We start from the raw sequence: 13688 nt of genomic DNA, 5'->3' as shown, positions 1-13688 counted from the left end.
CGGCGCCCAGGAATAATAGTAAGTCCTGGGACATCGCTGGGTGCCGCTCTGTGTAGCCTAATACTTAAAGACTACTTTATGGGTCCAGACTTTAACACATAATACAGGAGGCGGGTTCCGGCACCATGCCCCTGACAGGGAGCTGCGATCAGCGGCAATCAACCCCTCAGGTGCTGCACCTGAGGTGATAACTGCCGCTGATCTGCCAGTACCTGCCTCCTGTATTAAGGGGTAATTATCATTGGTGGCGCAGTGCGCCCACCCCATTAAAATCATTGGTGGCACAGTGCCCCCATTACTAAAATCATTGTTTGCAGTGGCCACAGGGTCCTCTCCCCTCCCCCTCATTGGTGGCAGTGGCAGCTTCTGATCGGAGCCCCAGCAGTGTAATCCTGGGGCTCCGATCGGTTACCATGGTAACATCCCTGATGCTGTGTGCACTATGCACAGAGCAGCAGGGAGAGTGTGAAGTCCTATTCACCCTAATAGAGCTCTATCAGGGTGAATAGGACAAGGGATGAAAAAAATCCCAGGTTCTAGCCCCTAAGGGGGGAAATAGTTATTAAATAAAAAGTGTAAGAAAAAAAAAAAAATATTAAGTATGAACCACCGCCTTTTCCCAATTTCACATATAAAATGTATAAACAATAAATAAACATATCGCCACGTCAGAAAAGTCCAAACGATTAAAATATTTTAAAAAAAATCTATGCGGTGAACGCCGGAACAGAAAAAAAAAAACTGAGCGATTCGCCATTTTTTAAAATGCAGAATGCACGTGGCTTTTTTGGTTTATTTTTTGCGTGGTATCGAGTATCGCAATACTTTTTTATGGTATTGAAACCGAATAAAAATTTGGTATCGCAACAACTCTATCGCTGACCCATTCAAGTCAATCGGTCTGCACTGCAATATGGGATTCACATGGCTAGTGCCTGTGCATTGCGGACCGCTATTTTCAGTCCGCAGCAGGGACATGGAGCTTTTATAGAGAGTCTGATAGGTATTTTCTAGGCACTAAACCAGTAATGTTGCTCCGATACTCTTGTCAGGGGGGCTGCCTGGATGAAAATATGGGTATGTCCGGGTTCAGCTCTGAACCTGGACAACCCCTTTGAGTGTCCTTGATTAGTTAGCTAGGTTCAAGGTATAGGTCTGTACTCTGTTTAGTTAGTGTCAAACAGGGCTATAACTTATAAGACCTGCTTTACTCTCACAGGTTTTAAGGGGATTTTTATTTGTGTGGATGCATGACTTCAAAAGTTATCTGCTCTTTGCCGTTGTCAGGCTCTCTGCAGCACCACTACTACAGCTCCTTGTTCAGTATGGCGTCACTGAAATAATAATAATCTTTATAAAGCATTAACATATTCTACAGCGCTTTACAATACAGGGGTTCATGTACGAACAGACAAGTCAATAATTAGAAAAAGAGGAATGAGGGCCCGGCTCGCAAGAGCTTACAATCGGACGGGGATAGGGGAGTAGATATAAAGCTGCATGAACCACTCACCAGGCGATATCTGTAGTGCTTGTGGGTGCAAGGGTGGGTTGGAGAGTTTGGTGGAGGATCAGGTTCAGGAAATGATAAATGGGCTATAACTGGAGAGGGGTTAGATCAGGGGATGTGATAGGCCACCCTAAAAAGGTGTGTTTATATGGAGCGCCTAAAACTGTGTATAGAATTACGATGGATGTCAGTCGTAAATCGTTTGCCGAGCATAGAGCACGGGTAGGAAGGTAGACAGAGATTTAGAGAGGTGGAGGGCTTTGTAGTTGAGAACAAGCAGTTTAAATTGAATCCTGTACTGTATGGGCAACCAGTGCAATGACTGGCACAGAGTGGAGGCATCAGAGTAGCAGTTAGACAGATAGGTGACCCTGGCTGCTGCATTAACCACCTCAGGACCGCCGTACGCAGGATTGCGTCTTTGCGGCGGCCCTGCTCTTCTGGGTGGACGCGCCGGTGCGTCCTCTCGCGAGACGCGAGATTTCCTGTGAACGCGCGCACACAGGCGCGCGCGCTCACAGGAACGGAAGGTAAGAGAGTTGATCTCCAGCCTGCCAGCGGCGATCGTTCGCTGGCAGGCTGGAGATGTGTTTTTTTTAACCCCTAACAGGTATATTAGACGCTGTTTTGATAACAGCGTCTAATATACCTGCTACCTGGTCCTCTGGTGGTCCCCTTTGTTTGGATCGACCACCAGAGGACACAGGTAGCTCAGTAAAGTCCCACCAAGCACCACTACACTACACTACACCCCCCCCCCGTCACTTATTAACCCCTTATTAGCCCCTGATCACCCCATATAGACTCCCTGATCACCCCCCTGTCATTGATTACACCCCTGTCATTGATCAACCCCCTGTAAAGCTCCATTCAGATGTCCGCATGATTTTTACGGATCCACTGATGGATGGATCGGATCCGCAAAACGCATACGGGCGTCTGAATGAAGCCTTACAGGGGCGTGATCAATGACTGTGGTGATCACCCCATATAGACTCCCTGATCACCCCCCTGTCATTGATTACCCCCCTGTCATTGATCACCCCCCCCCTGTCATTGATCACCCCCTGTAAAGCTCCATTCAGATGTCCGCATGATTTTTACGGATGCACTGATAGATGGATCGGATCCGCAAAATGCATCCGGACGTCTGAATGAAGCCTTACAGGGGCATGATCAATGACTGTGGTTATCACCCCATATAGACTCCCTGATCACCCCCCTGTCATTGATCACCCCCCTGTAAAGCTCCATTCAGATGTCCGCATGATTTTTACGGATGCACTGATAGATGGATCGGATCCGCAAAACGCATCCGGACGTCTGAATGAAGCCTTACAGGGGCGTGATCAATGACTGTGGTGATCACCCCATATAGACTCCCTGATCACCCCCCTGTCATTGATTACACCCCTGTCATTGATCACCCCCCTGTAAAGCTCCATTCAGACGTCCGCATGATTTTTACGGATCCACTGATAGATGGATCGGATCCGCAAAACGCATCCGGACGTCTGAATGAAGCCTTACAGGGGCATGATCAATGACTGTGGTGATCACCCCATATAGACTCCCTGATCACCCCCCTGTCATTGATTACCCCCCTGTAAAGCTCCATTCAGATGTCCGCATGATTTTTACGGATGCACTGATAGATGGATCGGATCCGCAAAACGCATCCGGACGTCTGAATGAAGCCTTACAGGGGCGTGATCAATGACTGTGGTGATCACCCCATATAGACTCCCTGATCACCCCCCTGTCATTGATTACACCCCTGTCATTGATCACCCCCCTGTAAAGCTCCATTCAGACGTCCGCATGATTTTTACGGATCCACTGATAGATGGATCGGATCCGCAAAACGCATCCGGACGTCTGAATGAAGCCTTACAGGGGCGTGATCAATGACTGTGGTGATCACCCCATATAGACTCCCTGATCACCCCCCTGTCATTGATTACACCCCTGTCATTGATCACCCCCCTGTAAAGCTCCATTCAGACGTCCGCATGATTTTTACGGATCCACTGATAGATGGATCGGATCCGCAAAACGCATCCGGACGTCTGAATGAAGCCTTACAGGGGCATGATCAATGACTGTGGTGATCACCCCATATAGACTCCCTGATCACCCCCCTGTCATTGATTACCCCCCTGTAAAGCTCCATTCAGATGTCCGCATGATTTTTACGGATGCACTGATAGATGGATCGGATCCGCAAAACGCATCCGGACGTCTGAATGAAGCCTTACAGGGGCGTGATCAATGACTGTGGTGATCACCCCATATAGACTCCCTGATCACCCCCCTGTCATTGATTACACCCCTGTCATTGATCACCCCCCTGTAAAGCTCCATTCAGACGTCCGCATGATTTTTACGGATCCACTGATAGATGGATCGGATCCGCAAAACGCATCCGGACGTCTGAATGAAGCCTTACAGGGGCATGATCAATGACTGTGGTGATCACCCCATATAGACTCCCTGATCACCCCCCTGTCATTGATCACCCCCCTGTCATTGATCACCCCTCTGTAAGGCTCCATTCAGACATTTTTTTGGCCCAAGTTAGCGGAATTTTTATTTATTTTTCTTACAAAGTCTCATATTCCACTAACTTGTGTCAAAAAATAAAATCTCACATGAACTCACCATACCCCTCACGGAATCCAAATGCGTAAAATTTTTTAGACATGTATATTCCAGACTTCTTCTCACGCTTTAGGGCCCCTAGAATGCCAGGGCAGTATAAATACGCCACATGTGACCCCATTTCGGAAAGAAGACACCCCCAGGTATTCCGTGAGGGGCATATTGAGTCCATGAAAGATTGAAATTTTTGTCCCAAGTTAGCGGAACGGGAGACTTTGTGAGAAAAAAATAAAAAATATCAATTTCCGCTAACTTGTGCCAAAAAAAAAAAATTTCTATGAACTCGCCATGCCCCTCATTGAATACCTTGGGGTGTCTTCTTTCCAAAATGGGGTCACATGTGGGGTATTTATACTGCCCTGGCATTCTAGGGGCCCCAAAGCGTGAGAAGAAGTCTGGTATCCAAATGTCTAAAAATGCCCTCATAAAATGAATGTGGGCCCCTTTGCGCATCTAGGCTGCAAAAAAGTGTCACACATGTGGTATCGCCGTACTCAGGAGAAGTTGGGGAATGTGTTTTGGGGTGTCATTTTACATATACCCATGCTGGGTGAGAGAAATATCTTGGTCAAATGCCAACTTTGTATAAAAAAATGGGAAAAGTTGTCTTTTGCCAAGATATTTCTCTCACCCAGCAAGGGTATATGTAAAATGACACCCCAAAACACATTCCCCAACTTCTCCTGAATACGGCGATACCACATGTGTGACACTTTTTTGCAGCCTAGGTGGGCAAAGGGGCCCATATTCCAAAGAGCACCTTTAGGATTTCACAGGTCATTTACCTACCTAACACACATTAGGGCCCCTGGAAAATGCCAGGGCAGTATAACTACCACACAAGTGACCCCATTTTGGAAAGAAGACACCCCAAGGTATTCCGTGAGGGGCATGGCGAGTTCCTAGAATTTTTTATTTTTTGTCACAAGTTAGTGGAAAATGCTGATTTTTTTTTTTTTTTTTTTTTTTTTATACAAAGTCTCATATTCCACTAACTTGTGACAAAAAATAAAAACTTCCATGAACTCACTATGCCCATCAGCGAATACCTTGGGGTCTCTTCTTTCCAAAATGGGGTCACTTGTGGGGTAGTTATACTGCCCTGGCATTCTAGGGGCCCAAATGTGTGGTAAGGAGTTTGAAATCAAATTCTGTAAAAAATGACAAGTGAAATCCGAAAGGTGCTCTTTGGAATATGGGCCCCTTTGCCCACCTAGGCTGCAAAAAAGTGTCACACATCTGGTATCTCCGTACTCAGGAGAAGGTGGGGAATGTGTTTTGGGGTGTCATTTTATATATACCCATGCTGGGTGAGAGAAATATCTTGGCAAACGACAACTTTTCCCATTTTTTTATACAAAGTTGGCATTTGACCAAGATATTTATCTCACCCAGCATGGGTATATGTAAAAAGACACCCCAAAACACATTCCTCAACTTCTCCTGAATACAGAGATACCAGATGTGTGACACTTTTTTGCAGCCTAGGTGGGCAAAGGGGCCCACATTCCAAAGAGCACCTTTCGGATTTCACAGGTCAATTTTTACAGAATTTGATTTCAAACTCCTTACCACACATTTGGGCCCCTAGAATGCCAGGGCAGTATAACTACCCCACAAGTGACCCCATTTTGGAAAGAAGAGACCCCAAGGTATTCGCTGATGGGCATAGTGAGTTCATGGAAGTTTTTATTTTTTGTCACAAGTTAGTGGAATATGAGACTTTGTATGAAAAAAAAAAAAAAAAAAAAATCATCATTTTCCACTAACTTGTGACAAAAAATAAAAAATTCTAGGAACTCGCCATGCCCCTCACGGAATACCTTGGGGTGTCTTCTTTCCAAAATGGGGTCACTTGTGGGGTAGTTATACTGCCCTGGCATTCTAGGGGCCCAAATGTGTGGTAAGGAGTTTGAAATCAAATTCAGTAAAAAATGACAAGTGAAATCCGAAAGGTGCTCTTTGGAATATGGGCCCCTTTGCCCACCTAGGCTGCAAAAAAGTGTCACACATCTGGTATCTCCGTACTCAGGAGAAGGTGGGGAATGTGTTTTGGGGTGTCATTTTATATATACCCATGCTGGGTGAGAGAAATATCTTGGCAAAAGACAACTTTTCCCATTTTTTTATACAAAGTTGTCATTTGACCAAGATATTTATCTCACCCAGCATGGGTATATGTAAAAAGACACCCCAAAACACATTCCTCAACTTCTCCTGAGTACGGGGATACCAGATGTGTGACACTTTTTTGCAGCCTAGGTGGGCAAAGGGGCCCATATTCCAAAGAGCACCTTTCGGATTTCACAGGTCATTTTTTACTGAATTTGATTTCAAACTCCTTACCACACATTTGGGCCCCTAGAATGCCAGGGCAGTATAACTACCCCACAAGTGACCCCATTTTGGAAAGAAGAGACCCCAAGGTATTCGCTGATGGGCATAGTGAGTTCATAGAACTTTTTATTTTTTGTCACAAGTTAGTGGAATATGAGACTTTGTAAGAAAAAAAAAAAAAAATAAATAAATCATCATTTTCCGCTAACTTGTGACAAAAAATAAAAAGTTCTATGAACTCACTATGCCCATCAGCGAATACCTTAGGGTGTGTACTTTCAGAAATGGGGTCATTTGTGGGGTGTTTGTACTGTCTGGGCATTGTAGAACCTCAGGAAACATGACAGGTGCTCAGAAAGTCAGAGCTGCTGCAAAAAGCGGAAATTCACATTTTTGTACCATAGTTTGTAAACGCTATAACTTTTACCCAAACCATTTTTTTTCTACCCAAACATTTTTTTTTTATCAAAGACATGTAGAACTATAAATTTAGAGCAAAATTTCTATATGGATGTCGTTTTTTTTGCAAAATTTTACAACTGAAAGTGAAAAATGTCATTTTTTTGCAAAAAAATCGTTAAATTTCGATTAATAACAAAAAAAGTAAAAATGTCAGCAGCAATGAAATACCACCAAATGAAAGCTCTATTAGTGAGAAGAAAAGGAGGTAAAATTCATTTGGGTGGTAAGTTGCATGACCGAGCAATAAACGGTGAAAGTAGTGTAGGTCAGAAGTGTAAAAAGTGGCCTGGTCTTTCAGGGTGTTTAAGCACTGGGGGCTGAGGTGGTTAAAGGGGTTGTGTCACTTCAGCAAATAGCATTTATCATGTAGAGAAAGTTAATACAAGGCACTTACTAATGTATTGTTATTATCCATATTGCCTCCTTTGCTGGCTGCATTCATTTCTCCATCATATTATACACTGCTCGTTTCTATGGTTTACGACCACCCTGCAATGCACCAGCGTTGGTCGTGATTGCGCACTCCAGGAAAAAGCGCTGGCCTCTCTGGTGGCCGAGACCGTGGGGGCTCACATAGGCTGGTGCTTTTTGCTATAGTGTTCAAGCACAGCCACTGCTGAAGGATTGCAGGGTGGTCGTAACCATGGAAGCATGCAGCATATAATTTGATAGAAAAATGAAAATCCAGCCAGCAAAGAAGGCAATATGGACAATCACAATACATTAGTAAATGGCTTGTAATAACTTTCTCTACATAATAAATGCTATTTGCTGAAGTGACACAACCCTTTTAAGGATAGATTGGAAAAGGGAAAGTCTGGTAAGGGATAATTCTTAATGCTTAAAGTATTATCATGGAACGTAAGGGGACTAAACTCCAAGTTGAAATGTTCTATGGTATTTGATTATATTAAAAGACACTCCCCACGTCTTGTCTGTTTTCAGAAGATGCATACAACAGGTAAAGATCCTAACCCTTCATAGAGCCTGGATAGCCAAAGGCTTGCACGCAACTTATTCAAACTACTCGAGAGGCGTATCAGTTCTAGCCTCTAAAGCAGTGGCACTGGAGATAATCCAAGTATCCTGTGACCACTATGGTTGTTATGTTCTTGTACAATGTTCATTGAATGGCTTTGTTTTTTACTATTGTTGACCTATATATACCTCCTCCTTTCAGTGTTCGTTTTTGAGATACAGTTGTGTTCAAAATAATAGCAGTCAGACATCACTAACCTGATCAATCACTGTTTTTGGTAGAAATGATATTTCTACATGGCAAATAATTTACTAGCAGGTATAGTAGAGTAATAGAAACCCAACAGTCATGACATGCATGCTGGCTGATTCTGTGTAATTGACTCACTCATTGAAAGGGGCATGTTCAAAATAATAGCAGTGTGGAGTTCAATTAGTGAGGCCATTTATTCTTTGAAAAACAGATGGCAGTTATTGTCCTTATTTAAGGAAGGAAGGCAGCAAATGTTGAACATGCTGGTTACAGTGCATTTCTCTCCGAAATTCTGAGGAAAATCGCTCGTTCCAGACATTGTTCAGAAGAACAGCCCACGCAAAGTCCAACTTAAAAAACAAACAAACGTGCTGAAGAGGTTACAATTTGCTAAAGAGCACATTGACTGGCCTAAAGAGAAATGGCGCAACATTTTGTGGACTGATTAAAGTAAAATTGTTCTTTTTGGGTCTAGTGGCCGGAGAGAGTTTGTAAGATGACCCCCAAACACTGAATTCAAGCCCCAGTACACTGTGAAGCATGGTGGCGCTAGCATCATGATATGGGGATGTTTCTCATACTATGGTGTTGGGCCTATTTATCGCATACCAGGGATCATGGATCAGTTTGAATACATCAGAATACATGAAGAGGTCATGCTGCCTTAGGCCTCTTGCACATTTCTGTTTCTTTTTTTGCGTTCCGTATACGGAACCATTAATTTCAGGGGCCCGCTGAACGGAATGCACACGGACTTCATCCGTGTTTTTTGCAGACCGCAAAATACAGAAAAAGCCATACTGTTGTGTGCAAGAGGCCTTATGCTGAAGAGAAAAATGCCCTTGATATGGGTGTTCCAACAAGACAACGACCCCAAACACACCAGTAAACATGCAACATCTTGGTTCCAGACCAACAAGATTGACGTTATGGAGGGGTCAGCCCAATCCCCGGATCTTAATCCAATAGAAAACTTGTGAGGTGACATCAAAAATGCAGTTTCTGAGGCAAAACCAAGAAATAGAGAAGAACTGTGGAATGTAGTCCAATCATCCTGGGCTGGAATACATGTTCACAGGTGCCAGAAGTTGGTTGACTCCATGCAACACAGATGTACAGCAGTTCTCAGAAACAGTGCTTATACAACTAAATATTAGTGATTCAAAGGAAAGCAAAATCTTCAAACATTTTTCAGTTTATATAGTGAATGTTTGAGTTTGTAAAGAAGAATACAAACACTGCTATTTTTTGGAGCAGTCTAATATTCACTTTTCTTCAATTTTTTTTGCGGAACAACACAAATTTGATATATTTTTCTTCATGTTTTGATTTGGAATAGAATGTGTAGTGTTCCCAATGCATTTGTGTGTATGGAAATAAAAGCTATTAGAAGGATTTTGAGCTTTATTCACTTTTTTTTTTTAAACACACTGCTATTATTTTGAACACAACTGTATGTGTTCTAGGAGACTAACTTCCTTTGGCCTCTACTCCTATATGTCAAAGAGCTATCTCATACCACTCTGCTTTAGTGCTTCAACTCACAAAATTCCCTCACCCAAAAATCGAAGATTTGGCACATGCACTCAGTTTGGATTGAAATAACTGCAGTGAATACCGCAGTAATAGCAACACAATGAGTACTGGGCCAATAAAATCACCGATCACCTTGAACCTGTTACTAGACGGGATGCATATAAGGCCGGTTTAAGAGGGACATTTATAGAAGGTGTAGCTATACATAGAAAACAACAGGAGTCACAGCAAACAGAAGCACAAGATGCAGAAAAAATTTATGTTAATGATCCCCAGGAAATACATAAGTCTTGGATGGACTAATTGATATTGTGCTCAGGATATTGATACTTTGGAGAGAGTTCAGAGAAGAGCTACTAAACTAAAGATTAAAGGACCTTAACATGTATAGCTTGGAAGAAAGACGAGACAGAGGGGAGATGATAGAAACTTTTAAATACATAAAGGGAATCAACAAGGTAAAAGAGGAGAGAATATTTAAAAGAAGAAAAACTGCTACAAGAGGACATAGTGTTAAATTAGAGGGGCAAAGGTTTAAAAGTAATATCAGGAAGTATTACTTTACTGAGAGAGTAGTGGATGCATGGAATAGCCTTCCTGCAGAAGTGGTAGCTGCAAATACAGTGGAGGAGTTTAAGCATGCATGGGATAGGCATAAGGCCATCCTTCATATAAGATAGGGCCGGGGGCTATTCATAGTATTCAGTATATTGGGCAGACTAGATGGGCCAAATGGTTCTTATCTGCCGACACATTCTATGTATATGATTGCCCTCAAATATTATGTGGAATGTACAATATCGCATTGTCTCAGGGTTCCCTACTGGACTCAGAGAGGCTTTGGTTGTGATCTTGCTTAAGCCGGGGAAGGATCCCCTGATGTCTGATTCTTATCGCCCCATTTCACTCCTTATTAAAATACCAGCCACGAGGCCCAACAAAGTTATATTATCCCTGATCCATCCCAACCAAACTGGATATTTATGTAGGTTGTCCTCCCTAGCATGAAGCCAAAGAACTATACTTAAACTTAGTAGCTGCGGAAGGCTCTGAATTCCCAGCTTTGTATTAACCTTAGATACCTGAAAAGCCTTTGATTCAATTGAGTAGCCATATCCCTGGTAGCTGTTACCAAGATTTAATATTGGACCTTAGTTCTGTAGCTGGGTTAAACTACTATATGCGTCCCACGCATTAGAACAAACTTGTGTTTGATGTATCCGGTCCCTTTCCACTAAAAAGGGGGTACACATGAGGGCTGTCCCCTATCTCCCTTATTATACAACCTGGCCATTGAGCCTGTTGCATAGCATCACTCGAGGCTCACTATTTGAAAAAGTATCCATGTATATGGATGATACATTAGTCTATCTGGCAGATGAGGGTCCGTCCCTGTTGGAAACATTTGGGTCTTTTACAGGCCTCAGTGTGAACAGAGGGGTGGCTGTGGATGTAGTGTTACTGGATTTTGCAAAGGCTTTTGATACTGTCCCTCAGACGATTAATAGGTAAAGTAAAATCTATTGGAAAGTATAGTTTGTAATTGGATTGAATATTGGCTGAAGGACCGTGTTCAGATTGTTGTGGTAATGATTCCTATTCAGAATGGTCCCAGGTTATAAGTGGTGTACCCCAAGGTTCAATGCTGGGTCCTCTATTATTTAATTTATTTCCTAATGATATCGAGGATAGGATTAATAGCACCATTTCTATTTTTGCAGATGACACTAAAATGTGTAGTACTGTGCAGTCTATTGAAGATGTCCATAAACTACAAGCTGACTTGTACACTCTGAGTGATTGGGCATCAACTTGGCAAATGAGGTTCAATGTGGATAAATATAAAGTTACGCATCTTGGTAGTAATAATCTCTGTCCTTCCTACTAGGGTACTTTCACACTAGCGTTATTCTTTTCTGACAGAGTTCCGTCCTAGGGACTCAATACCCGAAAAGAACTGATGAGTTTTATCCTAATGCATTTTGAATGGAGAGCAATCCGTTCAGGATGCATCAGTTCAGTCTTTTTGCCATTTCAGGACTGAGCAAATACAGCAGCATGCTACGGTTTTATCTCCGTCCAAAAAGACTGAACACTTGCCGGAATGCCAGATCCGGCATTAATTTACATTGAAGTGTATTAATGCCGGATCCGGCATTAAGTGTTCCGGCAAAACAGATCCGGCTGCGAAGACCGGAAAAAAAAAAAAATGCAAAGAAAAAGTTATACTGGACCCGTTTTTCCGGATGACACCGAAGAGGCGGACCCGGCATTTCAATGCATTTGTCAGACGGAACCGTCTGACAAATGCCATCAGTTTGCATACGTTTTGCCGAATCCGGCAGGCAGTCCTGGCAACGGAACTGCCTGCCGGAATCCTCTGCCGCAAGTGTGAAAGTACCCTAAGAGAGGCCATAGGCCTAACTGGGACAAAATCCTCAAAAATAAAAATACAGCCACAAAATGGGATATTTTTAAAAGCATCCTAAAATCTCATTGTGAGAGGTGCATACTTTATGGGAATAAAAGGTTAAGGAACAAGAAAAAAACAATGTGGATAAATAGAACTGTAAAGAAAGCAATGAATGACAAAGAAAGCATTTACGGTAAATCACTAAAACAGGAGTGGAGCGAGGAAGCACTGAAAAACTATAAAAGGAAAAAATTAAATATGTAAAAAACAAATAAAAGCAGCCAAACTAGAGACCGAGAGATTAATTGCCAAAGAGCAAAACTAACCCTAAAATGTTCTTCAATTATATAAATGGTAAAAAGTATAAATCTGAAGGTGTCGGCCCTCTACAGAGCAATGAAGGGGGAGTTGCAGAGAGCGAGGAGGAGAAAGCAAAGCTAATAAATATTTTTTTTCTCCACTGTATTCACTAAGGAAAATAAACTGTCAGATGAAATGCAGAATGTAAAAGTAAATTCCCCATTAAAAGTGTCCTGTCTGACCCAGGAAGAAGTAGAGACATCTTAAAAAGATTAAAATAGACAAATCGCCAGGACCAGATGGCATACACCCCCGTATCCTAAGAGAATTAAGTAATGTCATAGCCAGACCCTTATTTCTGATATTTAAGGACTTTATACTGAGAGGGAGTGTTTTACAGCAAATGTGGTGCCAATATTCAAAAGGGGTACAAAAACAGAGCCCAGAAACTATAGACCAGTAAGTTTAACATCTATCGTGGGTAAACTGTTTGAAGGTTTTCTAAGAGATGCTATCTTGGAGTACCTCAATGAAAATAAGCAAATAACGCCATATTAGCATGGCTTCATGAGGGATCGGTCATGTCAAACTAATTTAATCAGTTTCTATGAGGAGGTAAGTTCTAGACTTGACAGCAGCGAATCAATGGATGTCGTATATCTGGACTTCTCCAAAGCATTTGACACTACCACATAAAAGGTTAGTATATAAAATGAGAATGCTTGGACTGGGAGAAAATGTCTGTATGTGGGTAAGTAACTGGCTGAGTGATAGAAAACAGAGGGTGGTTATTAACGGTACACACTCAGATTGGGTCACTGTCACTAGTGGGGTATCTCAGGGGTCAGTATTGGGCCCTATTCTCTTCAATATATTTATTAATGATCTTTTAGAATGCTTGCATAGTAAAATAAAAATTTTTGCAGATGACACTAAACTGTGCAAAGTAATTGACACGAAAGAGGACAGTATAATACTACAGAGGGATCTGGATAGATTAGAGGCTTGGGCAGAGAAGTGGCAGATGAGGTTTAACACTGACAAATGTAAGGTTATGCACATGGGAAGGAATAATGCAAGTCACCCGTACATACTAAATGGTAAAACACTGAGTAACACTGACATGGAAAAGGACCTAGGAATTTTGGTGAACAGCAAACTAAGCTGTAGAAACCAGTGTCAGGCAGCTGCTGCCAAGGCCAATAAGATAATGGGTCGCATCAAAAGGGGCATAGATG

The sequence above is a fragment of the Bufo bufo genome, chromosome 1 (genome assembly GCF_905171765.1).
Source record: "Bufo bufo chromosome 1, aBufBuf1.1, whole genome shotgun sequence".
NCBI lineage: Eukaryota > Metazoa > Chordata > Amphibia > Anura > Bufonidae > Bufo > Bufo bufo.
This window is presented reverse-complemented; position numbering follows the sequence as displayed.